Genomic DNA, 18,006 nt, shown 5'->3' on the forward strand with positions numbered 1-18,006 from the left:
AAAACTTCCTGGTTTTCTACAGATAGAGAGACCTTTTAGAGGTTTTCTACAGACAGAAGACCTTATAAAAGTCTTCTATAGGTAGAATACCTTACAAGGAACTTCTACAAAAAGAAAACCTCATAAAAGGCTTCTTCAGATGAAAGACCTCATAAAAGCCTTCTTAAGAGAAGACCTCATGAAGGTCTTCTACAGATAGAAGTCCTCATAAAAGTCTTCTACAGATAGAAGTCCTCATAAAAGTCTTCTCAAGCTAGAAGAACTCTTCTACAAATGTATTTATAGATAGAAGAGTTCATAAAGGTTTGCTACAGATAAAACACATCACAAAGGTCTTCTACAGATATAAAGCCTCATTAAAGTCTTCTACAGATAGAAGACTATATACAAGCTTTCTACATATAAAGTGCCTAATAAAAGTCTTCTCAAGATATAAAACCTCATAAAGGTCTTCTTAAGATAAAAGACTATATAAAAGTCGTTAGGTAGAAGACCTAATGAAGATCTTCTATAGATATAAGACCTAATAAAGGTCTTCTATACTTGTATGACCTCATTAAAGTCTTCTACATATATCAGACTATATATAGGAGTCTTATACAGAAGAAAGGATTCATAAAGGACTTCTACCGAAAGAAGACCTCATAATGATCTTGTACAGATAGTAGACTTCAGTAAGGTTTTCTATTGATAGAATTTTTACTGGCCTTTTATGGAAAGACATACTGGTCTTCTATTGGAAACCTCTGGTAAAATCTTCTTTAATAAAATAAATCAATAAAATTTCAAAATTTCTAATATTATTAAATTTTAGCATAAAATCCCCAATGAAAATTTTATTGGCATTCTACTAGTCACTTGTTATGCCAATGACAACAGATTTAAACATAAACCAAATGGCTATAAACCTATTATAGAATTATTAACTACTAATGAACCACATTGGTATTCCGCCAACCTAATTCTTTGGTGTCTCACATCTAGCGTACCGGTGGTACCGTATCCACTCCCTTAAAGAGTTTACACGAAAAGCTGAGTCAGTTTAACTTTCTTCTTCAATAACAACCAGACTAGACTAGCAGAAGAATACAAAATGAAGGAATCCAAAAAACACTTTCTTTCTTTTCTAGTCTTCCTCCGCCACCCCCTCCCCCAGAAAAAAAGGTAAATAACACGCAAATTATTTGCATCTTTAGAAACTAAACAAACGGCGGGAGATACAAATCAACGAAAAAAATTAGAAATTGAAATTTCTAAATAAATACAGGCTACGAACGAAAATTGGAAACTATGTTTCAGTTTCGACTTCTTTAAGATGTAGACGAAAAAAGAAGAAGCAGTAGAAGGAAAAACAAACTATGGCAATAATTTATGGTTGCAACTAGAAAAGAAGGGTGCTTGGCTTTGCATACAAAATAACGCTAAGAAGCTGATTAAAAAGAAACCAAAATAAACCGCAACATAAAACCCAAAAAGCCTCAAAACATCATTTTGAAACGATCTTCTTGTAAAGCTGCCTGCCATGTGTTGTTGTTTTCTTTTTGTTCGGGGGGTTTTGGCCTGCATTGCAAATTCAAATCACTTAACTAATAATGTTCCAAAAACCAACAACAGCAGTAAACACACTTCAGTAGAGCTTATTCATTATGTGTGTATGAGTGTGTGTGTGTGTGTGTGAACTACCAAACGATGTGAGTGAACGATCACTTATCATCTTATCATGCCTAGAATAGTTAAAATCAAATTATAGAGCAAAACTGTTAACACTTGTTGTTAGTGTTGTTGTTGTTGTCGTGGCTGTGTGTGAGCTGCTGTTGTTTGTTGACGCTTTTGTTTATTAACATAAACGTGTCTTGAACACAACTTTACACACAAATGCCTACTCTTTGCTTTTCTTTGAGAGTTGAGTGCAGTGCTACACCGCCAAAAGCCATGAAAACCCACAACACCATCGCGGACACACATCTGCAGACAGCACTCGGGTCCTTGAATTGATACACGAGGTCAAGGCAAAAAACATTGAGAATTTTCTATGAAGGGGTAAATAAACTTTTGAAGATCTTTTTCTAAGGTCTAATAAGGCTTTTCTGTAGCCGGAAGTCCTTATAAAGCTCTTCTATAGCCAGAAGACGTCAGAAAGGGGTATTCTTTAGGGGTCTTTCATACATAGAAGACCTTCTAAATATAGAAGACCTTCGAAGGGAGTCTTCTACACATCGAAGACCTCCGAAAGGGGTCTTATATATAGAAGACTTCCGAAAGGGGTCTTTTATACATAGTATACCTTCTAAAGGCATCTTCAGAACATAGAAAATCTTCTAAAGTTATCTTCTGTACAAAAGTGTTTACAAAGAAGGCCTCCGAAATGGGTCGCTTATACAAATAAGACCTTCGAAAATGATCTTCTATACATAGAAGATCTCCTAAAGGGGTCTTTTATATATAGAAGGCCCACAAAAGGGGTCTTTTATGCATTGAAAGCCTCCTAAAGGGGTCTACTGTACGAAGAAGACCTCCGAAAGCAGTCTTCTATGCATAAAACACCTACAAAAGTGGTCTGCTATAGAAGACCTTCGAAAGGGGGTCTTCTATGCGTCGATGACCTCCGAAAGGGGTCTTTTATACATAGAAGATTTTCTAACGGTACTTTCTATACATAGAAAACCTTCTAAAGGTAAAGGGGTCTCCAATACAAATAATAGAAGGCCCTCTAAAGAGGTCTACTGTACAAGGAAGACCTCCGAAAGGGGTCTTCTATGCATAAAAACCCCGCGAAAGGGGTCCTCTATACATAGAAGACCTCCGAAAAGGGTTTCTAAACATAGAAGACCTCCGAAAAGGGTTTCTAAACATAGAAGAGGATCTACGAAAAGGGTCTTCTGTACATAGAAGGCCTCCGGAAGAGGATTTCTATACATAGAAGGCCTCCGGAAGAGGATTTCTATACATAGAAGGCCTCCGAAAGGCGTCTTCTAAACATAGAAAACGTGTGAAAGGGGTTTTCTATAAGTTGGGGAACTCCAAAATCGGTCTTCTTTACATAGAAGACCTCCGAACTTTTGTATAGGAAAAGTAATCTCCGGTGAACTGTTGTATAGAAAAAGTCATCTCCGGTGAACTTTTGCATAGGAAAAGTCATCTCCGGTGAACTTTTGTATAGGAAAAGTCATCTCCGGTGAACTTTTGTATAGGAAAAGTCATCTCCGGTGAACTTTTGTATAGGAAAAGTCATCTCCGGTGAACTTTTGTATAGGAAAAGTCATCTCCGGTGAACTTTTGTATAGGAAAAGTCATCTCCGGCGAACTTTTGAATAGGAAAAAGTCATTTCCGGTGAACTTTTGAATAGGAAAAAGTCATCTCCGGTGAACTTTTGTATAGGAACAGTCATCTCCGCTGAACTTTTGTAAAGGAAAAGTCATCGCCTGTGAACTTTGTATAGAAAAAGTCATCTCTGGTGAACTTTTGTATAGGAAAAGACATCTCCGGTGACCTTTTGTATAGTAAAACTCATCTCCGCTGAACTTATGTATAGGAAAAGTCATCTCCGCTGAACTTTTGTATAGGAAAAGTCATCTCCGGTGAACTTTTGCATAGGAAAAGTCATCTCCGGTGAACTTTTGTATAGGAAAAGTAATCTCCGGTGACCTTTTGATTAGGAAAAGTCATCTCCGGTGAACTTTTGTATAGGAAAAGTCAACTCCGGTGAACTTTTGTATAGCAAAAGTTATCTCCGGTGAACTTTTGTGTAGGAAATGTAATCTCCGGTGAAATTTTGTATAGGAAAAGTCATCTCCGGTGAACTTTTGTATAGGAAAAGTCATCTCTGGTGAACTGTTGTATAGAAAAAGTCATCTCCGCTGAACTTTTGTATAGGAAAAGTCATCTTCGGTGAACTTTTGTGTAGGAAAAGGCATCTCTGGTGAACTGTTGTATAGGAAAAGTCATCTCCGGTGAACTTTTGTATAGGAAAAGTCATCTCCGCTGAACTTTTGTTTAGGAAAAGTCATCTCCGGTGAACTTTTGTATAAGAAAAGTCATCTCCGGTGAACTTTTGAATAGGAAAAGTAATCTCCGGTGAACTTTTGTATAGAAAAAGTCAACTCCGGTGAACTTTTGTATAGGAAAAGTCATCTCCGGTGAACTTTTGTATAGGGGACTTCCAAAAGGGTCTTAAAGGGGACTTCCAAAAGGGTCTTCTGTAGAAAGAAGACCTCCTAAAGGGGCCTTTTGTTCATAGAAGACCTCCAAAAGGGACCTTCGATACAAAGAAAACCTCCGATAGGCGTCTCCTAAATATACCTTCGCAAGGGTCTTCTTAACGTAGAAGACTTCCTAAAGGTGTATCTGATACATAGAAGACATACTAAGGGGGTATTCTATAGATATATGACCTCCTAAAGGGGTCTTTTATAGATAGAATGCTTACTAAAGCGGTCTTCTGTAGACAGAAGACCCCCTGAAAGGGGCCTTCTACAGATAGAAGACCTGCTGAAAAGGTCTTCTATAGATGTGAGACCTCCTTAAGCGGTCTTCTATAGATAGAAAACCTCCTAAAGCCGTCTTCTATAGGCTTAAGACCCCCTGAAGGGGTCTTCTATAGATAGAAGTCCTCCATAGGGGACTTCTGTAGATGTAGAACCTCTTAAAAGGGACTTTCAAAAGGGTCTTCTATAGATAGAAGTCCTCCCAAAAGGGTCGTCCGTAGAAAGAAGGCCTCCTAAAGGGGTCTTTTGTACATAGAAGACCTCCAAAAGGGACCTCCGATACAAAGAAAACCTCCGATAGGCGTCTCTTAAATATAAAATACCTTCGAAAGGGTCTTCTGAACATAGAAGACATCCTAAAGGTGTATCTGATACATAGAAGACATCCTAAGGGGGTCTTCTATAGATACATGACCTCCTAAAAGCGGTCTCCTATAGATAGAAAACTTCATAATGCGGTCTTCTGTAGACAGAAGACCTCCTGAAGGGGCCTCCTACAGGTAGAAGACCTGCTGAAAAGGTCTTCTGTAGATATGAGACCTCCTAAAGCGGTCTTCTATAGATAGAAAACCTCCTAGAGCCGTCTTCTATAGGCTGTAGACCTCCTGAAGGGGTCTTCTATAGATAGAAGACCTCCAAAGGGGGATTTTTATAGATAGAAGACCTCCAAAAGGGGACTTTCAAAAGGGTCTTCTATAAAAAGAAGTCTTCCTAAAGGGGTCTTCTGTAGAATGAAGACCTCCTAAAGGGGTCTTTTGTACATAGAAGACCTTCAATAGGGACCTTCGATACAAAGAAAACCTCCGATAGGCGTCTCCTAAATATACCTTCGAAAGGGTCTTCTTAACATAGAAGACCGCCTAAAGGTGTATTTGATACATAGAAGACATACTAAGGGGGTATTCTATAGATATATGACCTCCTAAAGCGGTCTTCTGTAGACAGAAGACCTCCTGAAGGGGCCTTCTACAGATAGAATACTTGCTGAAAGGGTATTCTATAGATAGTAGACCTCCTAAACCGGTTTCTATAGATAGAAAAACTCTTAGATCCGTCTTCTATAGGCCGTAGACCTCCTGAAGGGGTCCTATACATAGAAGACCTCCAAAAGCGGACTTCTATAGATAGAAGACCTTCTAAAGGGGACTTCTATAGATAGAAGGCCTCCAAAAATGGTCTTCTATAGATAGAATTCCTCCCAAAAGGTTCTTCAATAGATAGATGACCTCCCAAAAGAGTTTTCTATCGATAAAAAACCTCCTAAACTCATCTTCTATAGGCAGAAAACCTCCTAAAGGGGACTTATATAGAGAGAAGGCCTCCTAAAGAGACCTTCTTCTAAATATAGAAGACCATCGAAAGGGTCTTCTAAACATAGAGGACCTCAGAAAAGGATCTTTTAAGCATAGAAGGCCTCAGAAAGGGGTCTTCTAAACATAGAAGACTTCAGAAAGAGCCTTCTAAATATAGAAGACCTCAGAAAGACCTTAGAAAGGATTATTTTATAGATAAAAGACCTCCTAAAAGTGTCTTTAATAGATAAATAACCTCCTAAAAGTGTCCCCCATAAAAGGATCTTCTATACATAGGAGATCTTCTAAAGGGGCCTTCTATAGAAAGAAGACCTTCGAAAGGGGTATTCTATACGTAGAAAGCAGTCTTGTATACATAGAAGCGCTCTGAAAGAGGTTTTCTGTACGTAAACGACTCCGAAAGGGAAGACCTCATAACGTCTTCTACAAATTGAAGATTTCAAAGAGGTCTTCTACAAAGAAAAGTTTTCCTAAATGTCTTCCACATAGCGATGACCTATTTAAAGTATTCTATAGTTAGGAGATCTCATAAATGACATTTACAAATAGAAGATCTCATTAAAATCTTCTACACAACGAAGACTCCATAAAGTTCTTCTACATCATAAGGGTCTTCTACAAAGAAAATACCTCATAAAGTTATTCTGCAGATATAACACCTCACAATGGTCTTCTATAGATAGAGGACCTAATAAAGGTCTTCTCTAGCTAAGAGTCTTCTACAGATATAAAACTAACTGTCTCAATTTCCCATCCGCATACTGTAAAGCAACAAACAACAAAAAACTATTCTGTACAACATCAACAACAACAGCTATGGTGTTTACATTCGTAGGCAGACAAATGGTTTTGGCATACAAATGTGGTTCATTTGGTCACTAGGGCAGGCACGTACCAGAAAACCAGAAAACTACTTAACATCGTACTCAGAGCTTGGCAAAGAAAAACCCTCCACCACCCCCAAAACAAAGACGAAAGAAAGAACTTCAAATTTCAAGAAGCAACAGCAGCAGGTCTGCCGCCAATTGTGTTGCGGTGATGCCAAGGAAATCTCAGGTTGTTGGCAACAAGATTGTTACAAATTATAATTCACCCACCAAAAAGGTAAAGTCAACAACAGCAACAAGAACAACAACAACGTTAACACCACCACCACCATCACCGCCATCATCAACGGCAGCAGCCGCTGAACAAATTTGCAACGAGAAGAAGGCCTTGCAAATTTGAGAAAAAGAATCGTTTGTAATAAGCCCAACAAATGCTATGACCATATAGCGCGGCACACAATAGCTCCACTATGCAAATTATGTGCAATTTATTTAAAGTGCAAAACAGCAAACAACAACAACAATGGCAACAGCAGCAGCACTCACTCAACGCCACAATTTGTTGCGCTCGAGTCTAAGACAGACAGCTACTTATCTTGCCAAGGAAAAGCACAATGATGATGGAAAAAGTAGGGGCAACAACAAAAATTATGTGACCATGGTCATGGTTAAGTGGTAAAAGATGAGTAACAATTTGTTTCACTTGCCTCGGCACAATAAAGACTAGAAGAACAATAAAGAGTGGAGCAGCTAAAGAAGATGGCTAAGAACTTTTCTAAATACTCTGTAGGGGGCCACTAGAAAAAGAAAACTGTTGGATATAGACAATTAATAATCGACAAATTTCCGTAAAGCAAAATTGTTATCGATAAGTTTTTGTTAAAGAAAAGTTGTTATCGTCATCTTTTCGTTAAAGAAAAAAGTTTTCAATTTTTCCTTATAGGGAATTCATTACCGACAACTGTTTGTTATATAAAAGTTTTTATCGACAAATTTTCATTATTGAAATGGTGTTGTCGACAACTTACCGTTATAAAAAATTTGTAATCGAAAATTGTCGCTCTAGAAACTTTGTTATCGACAACTTTTCATACGAGAAACTCTTCTTTTCGACAAATTTTCGATATAGAAAATTTGTTATCGACAAGAGTCGTTATAAAAGAGTTGTTATCTTGTCGATTTTACTGTTATCGACTGCTGTTATCGACAATTTTCGCTATAGAAAATCATTGTCGACAATTTTCGTTATAGAAAAGTTGTTATCGTTAACTTTCCGTTAATTATAAGTAGTTATCGACAAATGTCCGCCTAGAAATATTGTTACCGACTTCTTTTCGTTATGGAAAAACTGTTATCGATAGTTTCTTGTTACGGAACAGTTACAACAACTTTCCATTATAGAAAATTTGTTATCGACAGTTTTTTTATGGAAAAGTTTTTATCGTGAATTTTTCTTTATAGAAAAGTTGTTATCGACAACTTTTCGTTAAATAAAAGTTTTCATCGAGAATTTTTAGTTAGAAAAAAGTTTTATCGACACCTTTTTATTATAGAAAAGTTGTTATCGACGACTTTTCTACATAGATGAGTTGTTTTCGATAAGTTTTCTTCATAGACAAGTTGTTATCTACTACTTTTCTTTATCGCCTACTATTTGTATAGAAAAGTTGTTATCGACAACTTTTCTTCATACAAATATTATTTTCGTCATCTTTTCTTCATACGAAAGTTGTTATCGTCAACTTTTCTTCATACAAAAGTTATTATCGACAACTTTTCTTCATACTCAAGTTGTTATCGACAACTCTTGTTTACACAAAAGTTGTTATCTGCAACTTTTGTTTATGGAAAATTTGTTATCGACTACTTTTCTTTGTAGACAATTTTTATCGACTACTTTTTTATAGAAAACTTTTCTTTGTAGAAAATTTGTTATCGACTACTATCCTTTATATAAAATTTATATCGACTACTTTTTTGTAGAAAAGTTGTTATCGACGAACTTTTCGTTATAGAAAAGTTGTTATCGATGACTTTCTGTTATAGAAAAGTTTTTATCAACGACTTTCCGTTACAGAAAAGTTGTTATCGACAGCATTTCTTTACATTATTATTTATAAACAATTTTTATCGACTAGTTTTTTTATTGAAAAGTTGTTATCGACAACTTTTCTTCATACAACCGTTGTTATCGACGACTTTTCTTTATTGAAAATTTTTTATCGATGACTTTTTTATAGAATGTTGTTATCGACGACTTTTCGTTATAGAAAAGTTGTTATCGATGACGTTTCTTTATAGAAAAGTTATTATCGATGACTTTCTGTTATAGAAAAGTTGTTATCGACAACTTTTTACTTACAACAGTTGTTATCGACGACTTTTCTTTATTGAAAAATTTTTATCGATGACTTTCTGTTATAGAAAAGTTGTTATCGACAGCATTTCTTTACACAAAAGTTGTTATCGAAAACATTTCTTTATGAAATGTTGTTATCTATAATTTTCCGATATAGAGGATTTGTTATCGACTACTTTTCTTTATAGAAAATTTTTATCGACTAGTTTTTTTTAATAGAAAAAATGTTATCGACAACTTTTCTTCATACAACAGTTGTAATCGACGACTTTTCTTTATTGGAAATTTGTTATCGAAGAATTTTTTATAGAAAAGTTGTTATCGACGGTTTATCGTTACATAAAAGTTGTTATCGACAGCATTTCTTTGCAGAAAAGTTGTTATTGAAAACATTTATATATGAGAAGTTATCTACAACTTTTCTATATAGAAAATTTGTTATCGCCTACTTTTCTTTATAGAAAACTTGTTGTCGACCACTTTTCTTTATATAAAAAAATTATCGACGAGTTCTTTTTTATAGAAAAGTTGTTATCAATCGCTTTCCTTATTGAAATTTTGGTATCGTCGATTTTTCTTTATTGAAAAGTTGTTATCGACGACTTTTTTATAGAAAAGTTGTTATCGACAGTTTTTGTTATTAAAAAAGTTGTAATTGACAACTTTTCGTCATTGAAATTATGTTATCGAAATTTTTTATAGAAAACATGTTATCGATAAGTTTTTTATCGACAGCTTTTTGTTATGGAAAAATTGTTATCGACAATATTTCTTTATAGAAATTGTTTTATCGACATATTTTTGTTATAGAAAACATGTTATCGATAACTTATCGTTGTAGAAAAGTTGTAATTGACAACATTTCGTCATACAAACTGTGTTATCGAATTTTTTTATAGAAAACTTGTTATCGATAACTTTTTATCGACAGACTTTCGTTATGGAAAGATTGTTATCGACAATATTTCGTTATAGAAATGGTTTTATCGACATATTTTTGATGTAGAAAACATTTTATCGATAACTTATCGTTGTAGAAAAGTTGTTATCCACATCTTTTGCCTATAGTAATGCTCTTATCGACATATTTTGCTCATAGAACATTTGTTATCGATAACTTTTCGTTATTATAAAGTTGTTATCGATACATTTTTGTTATAGAGAAGTTGTTATCGATAAGTTGTTATTGACAATTTTTCATTATAAAAAAGTTGTTATCGATAAATTTTTGTTATAGAAAAATTGTTATCGACATATTATATTTATAGAAAAGTTGTTATTGACAATTTTTCGATATATCAACAGCTTTTTTTTAAAGAATTGTTATTGACAACTTTTTATCATAGAACAGTTGTTATCGACAAATTTTCGTTATTGAAAAGAAAAGTTATTATCGACAACTCTTCGTTAGAGAAAGGTTGTTATTGAAAATTTTAGTATAGAAGAAAAACTTGTTATCGATAACTTTTTATCGACAGATTTTCGTTATGGAAAGATTGTTACCGACAATATTTCGTTATAGAAATTGTTTTATCGACATATTTGTGTTGTAGAAAACATGTTATCGATAACTTATCGTTGTAGAAAAGTTGTTATAGACATCTTTTGCCTATAGTAATGCTGTTATCGACATATTTTGTTCATAGAAAATTCGTTATCGATAACTTTTCGTTATTGTAAAGTTGTTATCGATACATTTTTGTTATAGGGAAGTTGTTATCGATATTTTTTTGTTATAGGGAAGTTGTTATTGACAATTTTTCATTATAGAAAAGTTATTATCGATACATGTTTGTTATAGAAAAATTGTTATCGACAAATTATTGTCATTGAAAAGTTATAGGGAAGTTGTTATTGACAATTTTTCATTATAGAAAAGTTGTTAGCGATAAATTGTTGTTATAGAAAAATTGTTATCGACAAATTATAGTTATTGAAAAGTTGTAATCGACAATTTTTCGATATAGAAAAGTTGTTATCGAAAACTTTTCGTTATAAAAAAGTTGTTATCGAAAACTTTTCGTTATAAAAAAGATGTTATCGACAACTTTTCTTTAAAGAATTGTTACCAACAACTTTTCGTCGTAGAAAAGTTAGTATCGACAACTTTTCGTTATAGAAAGGTTGTTATTAGAAACTGTTCGTTATAAAAAGATTGTAGTTGACAACTTTGCGTTATAGAAAAGTTGTTATCGAAAACTTATCGCCATAGTTACAGAAAAATTGTTATCGAAGTGTTTTACTTCCTTTCCATACTAATAAAGTCATTTGTAACAAGCAACGAATGTATCCATAACGTTATTACTATTAATAGTCTTTGCTTAAAATATTCACATATTTTGCCTATCACCACTTATGTTTATTCCTTCTTTTTAAAATCTCTCTTTAGGCTATACTTTCTCACATAAATTTCCCAAACAATACCTGTTTGCCCTACAGCCATTCATGCTTTTTTCACAATGGACCCATAGCAACAACAACAACAACTTGATAATTTCAAATACAGGAAGTCATTAAACAACACATATTGATTATTGACAATAACTGTTTACAACAACATCATCTTACATTACATTTGCCTCAACGATTCGGAGGCGCGATTCCATTCAATTTCATTTTGAAAATAGCATCCATTTGTTTTCAATTAAATTCGGTGTCTGCTGGTCACCTATTTTGTTTATAAATAATGTATGGATAATTTTTGCCAAAAGCTTAACTTTAAAATCGATAAAGATGACTTCGGCATAAGTGGTTAGTTGGTTGAATGGCTGGCTGGCTGGTCATCATTATTTGTGTGTTTTGCCTCTTCTTATTTTACGCTGCATCATTACAGACTGTCACGTTTTTTTGAGGGGGGATTTCTGTCTTTTTAGTATGGCTCAGGTTCGCTTAGGAATTCCATCAAGTAGGAAGCATTTATGAACAGAAAAACGCTGAAATGAAAGGTAAGCGCAAAAATGCGGCTATTGTTTAATTGTTTGTCCGTGTCATCTGCGGCCCGGCATATGGTAAAAAGACAGTCGTCATGATTGCATAATATTGGAGGTATTACTTTTTTTTGTCAAGAGTTGTATTAAAAAAAGGTACAACAGGTATTAACGGCGCATCGTATACAAATATTTATCGCTTAACTTGAGACTTCAAAAACATCCAGCCAGCGATGCGTAAGCGTTTAACATATTAAGTAATCAAAGCCATTAAAGAGCATCCCGAATCACATTTATGCGATGTTGTTCTTGTTGTTGTTTGATTGATGTAATAATGACTAAATAAAAGAAAATGTCATGTGGCCATAACACATGTTTTTGCTGCATTTTGACATGTGTCACTCTGTGTAAAATTATGTGTTGACATATATATGATTTTTTTCTCGACACTCATTAATGCAGCATGAAATTGCCGATTGGTTATGTTTGTATAGACTTTACTTGCTTGTCAAACCTAATTTCCGTTCATAAATACGGCTCAGCTACTGTCTCTCGTAGAGGAAACAAAAGAAATTCCTCGCTATGTTTTGACTTTCGCTTTAAACAAAAGCATTTCATTTGAAATGATTGACGAACCGCATATGTGTGGCGGGATGAATGGATTTGTTACAGTTTTAAAGACGGGAAGTTATTAGGCGATGATGATAATGATGATGGTTATAATCACCCACCACCCACAAACTTTAACCATTAACCTGTTAACGCAAAGCTGTGTAGATAACATTTGTAAAAATAAAAATAAACTATTTATTATTGTTTTCTTTTTACGATAAATTGCTATCTTTTGACTCTAAAGCGGGGTACACAAGATCAGTTTTTGACTGTCGATTTTTCGGAATTATCGATAACTGTCCAACCGTCCAGCAACCATAAAAACAAAAGTGAACGGCCACACTGGCAAGCAACCGATTATTTGAGCAAAACTGACTGTCAAAATTGATAGTTATCGATCATATTTTTTTTCAACGCAAAGCAGTTGTAATCGGGAACTCTTTTCCATAAAATACTTGTTTTTGGTGATTTTGTCATAGGTAACTCTTTCTACGGACAAAAATTTGAAAATCGAAAATTTTTTGTAAGCTTTTTACTATCGATAAATATTCTACGTACAAAATATAATCGATACCTTTCCTACGTACAAAATTGTCAACTGCTCTATTTCGAAAATTTGTTATCGACAACTGCTCTAAATAGAAAAGTTGCTGTCGACAAAAAAATTGTTATCGACAACTTTTCTGCGTAAAATAGTTGTTATTGATAACTTTTCTACATAAAAAAGTTGTTATCGATAACTTTTCTGCATTAAAAAGTGGTTATCTATAACTTTCCTACATAGAAAAGTTGTTATCGGCAACTTTTCTACATAGAAAAGTTGTTATCGGCAACTTTTCTACATAGAAAAGTTATTCTCGTCAACTTTTCTACACAGAAAAGTTTTAGTCGACAATTTTTCTACACAGAAAAGTAGCTACCTACAATTTTCCTTTATAGAAAAGTTGTATTCGATAACCTTCCTACAGAAAAGTTGTTATCGAAATTTTTTTTACATAGAAGAGTTGTAATCGACAACTTTTCTACAAGGAAATGTTGGTCTCGATAATTGTTTTACATAGAAATAATGCTATCAACAAATTTGTTAACACAAAAGTGGTTATCGACAACTTTTCTACACAGAAAAGTTGTTACCGACAACTTTTCTACACAGAAAAAGTTGATATCGACAACTTTCTACACAGAAAAGTAATTATCGACAAACTTTTTTCATAAAAAAATTATTATGATAATTTTTCGACATAGACAAGTTGTTATCGACAATTTTTTCAAATAGAAAACTTGTTATCGATTACCTTTCTGCATAGAAAATCGATAATTTTTCTTTATCGATAATATCGATATTTATTTTTTTTTTATAGAAAAGTTGCTATCGATAACCTTTCTACAAAGAAAAGTTGTTATCGATAGCTTTTTTTCACAGAAAAGTTGTTATCGAAAGCTTTTCTACATAGAAAAGTTGTTATCTACTCAGAATAGTTGTTATTGACAAGTCTTCTACACAGAAAAGTTGTTATCGACAACCTTTTTGCATAGAAAAATTATTATGATAATTTTTCGACATAGAAAAATTGTTATCGACAAATTTTTCACATAGAAAACTTGTTATCGATAATTGTTTTACATAGAAAATATGTTATTAACAAAATTCTTTACACTAACGTTGTTATCGACAACTTTTCTACTCAGAATAGCTGTTATCGACGATTATTCTACACAGAAAAGTTTTTATCGACAACTTTTCTACTCAGAATAGTTGTTATCGACAACTTTTCTACATTGAAAAATTGTTTTCGACAACCTTCTACACAGAAGAGTTTTTGGCCATAGCTTTTCTTCACAGAAAGGTTGTTATCGACAACTTTCTACACATAAAGGTCGTTGTCGACAACTTTTTTACACATTAAAGTCGTTGAGGACAAATTTTCTACACAAAAAACTTGTTATCGACAAGTATTCTAAACAGAAAAATTGTTGTCGATAATTTTTCTACACAGAAAAGTGGCTACCGACAATTTTCCTACATAGAAAAGTTGTAATCGATAACCTTTCTACAGAGAAAACTTGTTATCGACAGTTTTTTTTTTACACAGAAAAGTTGTTATCAACAACTTTTCTACACAGTAAAGTTGTTATCGACAACTTTTCTACACACAAGAGTTGTTATCGACAACTTTTCTACACAAAAGAGTTGTTATCGACAACTTTTCTACACAGAAGAGTTGTTATCGACAAATTTTCTACACAGAAATGTTATTATTGGCAACTTTTCTACACAAAAAAGTTGTTATCGACAACTTTTCTACACAGAAAAAGTTGTTATCGACAACTTTTCTACACAAAAAAGTTATTATCGAGAACCTTTTTGCATAGACAAATTATTATGATAATTTTTCGACATAGAAAAGTTGTTATCGACAATTTTTTTACACAGAAAACTTGTTATCCACCACTTTTTTGCATAGAAAATCGATAATTTATCTTTATCGATAATAACGATATATATTTTTCTTTATAGAAAAGTTGCTATCGACAACTTTTCTACTTAGAAAAGTTGGTATCGACATTTTTGTTACGAAGAAAAGTTGTTATGGACAACATTTTTACGTATAAAAGTTGATATCGATAACTTTTCTACATAAAAAAAGTTCTTATCGACAAGTTTTCTACATATAAAAATTGTTATCGACAACTTTTGTTCATAGAAAAGATGCTACCGAAAAATGTTTTACATAGAAAACCTGTTATCGATAATTGTTTTACATAGAAAATGTGTTATCAAAAAATTTGTTAACACAAACGTTGTTATCGACAACTGTTTTGTACAAAGAAAAGTTGTTATCGACAAGTTTTCTACACAGAAAAATTATTTTCGACAACCTTCTACACAGAAGAGTTTTTGTCGACAGCTTTTCTTCGCAGAAAGGTTGTTATCGAAAACTTTCTACACATAAAGATCGTTGTCGATAACTTTTCTACACAATAAAATCGTCGAGAATAAGTTTTCTACACTAAAAACTTGTTATCGACAACTATTCTACAGAGAAATGTTTTTGTCGACAATTTTTCTACACAGAAAAGTTGTTATCGACAATTTTTCAATCCTGAAAAGTTTATATCGAAATTTTTGCTACACAGAAAAGTAGCTACCGACAATTTTGCTACATAGAAAAGTTGTAATCGATAACCTTTCAACAAAGAAAAGTTGTTATTGAAAGTTTTTTACACAGAAAAGTGTTTATCGAAAACCTTTTTGCACAAAAAAATATTATGATAATTTTTCGAAGTAGAGAAGTTGTTATCGACATTTTTTTTTAATTAGAAGACTTGTTATCGATAATCTGTTTGCATAGAAATTCGATAATTTTTCTTTATCGATAATATCGATATTTATTTTTTTATAGAAAAGTTGTTATCGACATTGTTATGGGCAACTTTTTTACGTATGAAACTTGTTATCGAGAACTTTTCTACATAGAAAAGTTCTCATCGACAACTTTTCTATGTATCGACAACATTTCTAAAAGTGTCATCGACTATTTTGCTACATAAAAAAATTGTTATCGACAACAAATGGAGAAGATTTTCAAGAGAGGAAAGTTGCTATCGACTATTTTGCTACAGATCAAAGTTGTTATCGCTAGCTTTTCCACATAGGAAAGTTGTTATCGACAGCTTTTCCACATAGGAAAGTTGTTATCGAGGACTTTTCTTCACAGAAAAATTGTTATTGACCTTCCTTCAGAAATTTTTTTTATCGAATTGTTTCAACATAGAAGTGTTGTTATCGAAAATTTTCATACACGAAAAATTGTTTTCGGCAACTTTTCTGTGTACTAAAGTTGTTATCGACAACCTTTTCTACAAGAAAAAATTGTTATCGACAATTCTCCTACAAAGAAAAGTTTTTATCGGCAACATTTCTACATAGAAAAGTTGTTATCGACAACTTTTATACAGAGAAAGTTGTTGTCGACAACTTTTCTGCAGAGAAAGTTGTTGTCGACAACTTTTCTGCAGAGAAAGTTGTTGTCGACAACTTTTCTGCAGAGAAAGTAGTTATCGACAATTTTTTTTACATAGAACGATTGTTATCTACAACTTTTCTATAGAGAAAGCTGTTATCGACAAAGTTGTTATCGGCAACATTTTTACATAGAACGATTGTTATCGATAACTTTTCTACATAGAACAAATGTTATTGATAACTTTTTTACATAAAACAATTATTATCGACACCGTTTGACATAGAACAATTGTTATCGACAACTTATCTACATAGAAAATGTTTTATAGATAGCTCTTTACATAGAGAAGTTCTTATCGCCCACTTCTTACTTATAGAAAAATGTCATAATTAATTTTTTTTCTACCTAGGAACTTTTCTCTGTAGAAAATCGAAAATCTTTATTTTACTTTTTTATCGGTTAAATTGCTTTACCTATTTAGAAAAGTAATTACTGTTATCCAACATTTAAATGTTACATTCATACCAGCGAAAAAATTTAATTGAATATTAAAGACCCTCCCACCCGTCCGCCTTCTTTTTCCTTTCAATGCAATAGAAATTCAATGAAGCAAGCAGCCAACGAACTGTAACACTGGCTGTCATAATAAATAAAATCAAAGCAGCAGTTTGAAATGAATGGATGCATGCATTGCACACATACAACACACACACCAACACATCCACACACATCAATATTTATAACATTTAAATTGTCTTTAAATAGTTGGCTAAATAGATGAAAGCGCTAAAGATGAACCGGCAAACAAAACAAAAAAGCCCCATTTCCAATGTTTCCCTGGCTGTCAAGCATAACAAGACTTTGAAATATACATATGTATCTGTTTTTTTGTGTTTCATTACTAATTTATGCCCCGAGTGTGAGATAGATAGACAGTTTAAGAAAACAATGGTATCGGCGTTCAATTTCAAATACATTATTTGATAAATAAAAAAAGTGTTTTCATTTTCAATACAAACTTTTTTTTGATTTGGGTCTGGTTGGTTGATTGTTCAGCGTGGTGGTGTTTGCTGTTTTAAGGTTTTCAATGCATTGATAATTTTTCATGTGGTTGGTGGTGCTTTTGTTGTTGAGATTGTTTTGAGAAAAAAAAGAAACAAAAATCACTTTATTGTTTGATTTTTGCTTTAACGCTCGGTTTGTTAACCTTTGGTTGGTTTATTTTTATGAGCGTTTTTTTTTGCGAACTTAATTACTTTTGCTTTTATTTAAAATGTTGTTATTGTTTTGGCCAACAACAACAGCTACAACTTTAAAATAAGTAACCATTTGAAATGCGTGCGTCTTCGGGTTATTGTTTGAATTATGGAAGAAGAAGAAAGTAAAAGTTTTTGTTTTGTTTATCCCAACGCACAGGTTAATCACCAGCTAAACGGCTTAACCACAACACAAAAGGGGTTAGGTGAGGTTGAGGGCATTGCAGAGTTAGGACGGATACTGGTGGTATGTAAGTAA

General features: G+C 33.2%; 1 protein-coding gene across 3 annotated transcripts in view; it reads right to left on the reverse strand.

The window, feature by feature from the left end:
- LOC141394612 (uncharacterized) overlaps positions 1 to 18,006 on the reverse strand; it is a 208,388-nt gene that overhangs the window by 81,769 nt on the left and 108,613 nt on the right. Inside the window, exons 4-5 of one of the 3 annotated variants that reach the window (XM_073969304.1) lie at positions 14,571 to 14,857; positions 13,634 to 13,699 (exon numbers count right to left, since the gene is read on the reverse strand). The exons of 1 other annotated variant lie outside the window; for it this stretch is intronic. The gene's annotated coding sequence lies outside the window, so the exon portion shown is untranslated. Of the gene's footprint in view, positions 1 to 13,633; positions 13,700 to 14,570; positions 15,065 to 18,006 lie in introns of those variants that run through there. One more of the 3 variants, XM_073969312.1, reaches the window with a different exon arrangement.

This window comes from Musca autumnalis, unplaced genomic scaffold (assembly GCF_047663935.1).
Source record: "Musca autumnalis isolate F117 unplaced genomic scaffold, ASM4766393v1 scaffold_1, whole genome shotgun sequence".
Taxonomy (NCBI): Eukaryota; Metazoa; Arthropoda; class Insecta; order Diptera; family Muscidae; genus Musca; species Musca autumnalis.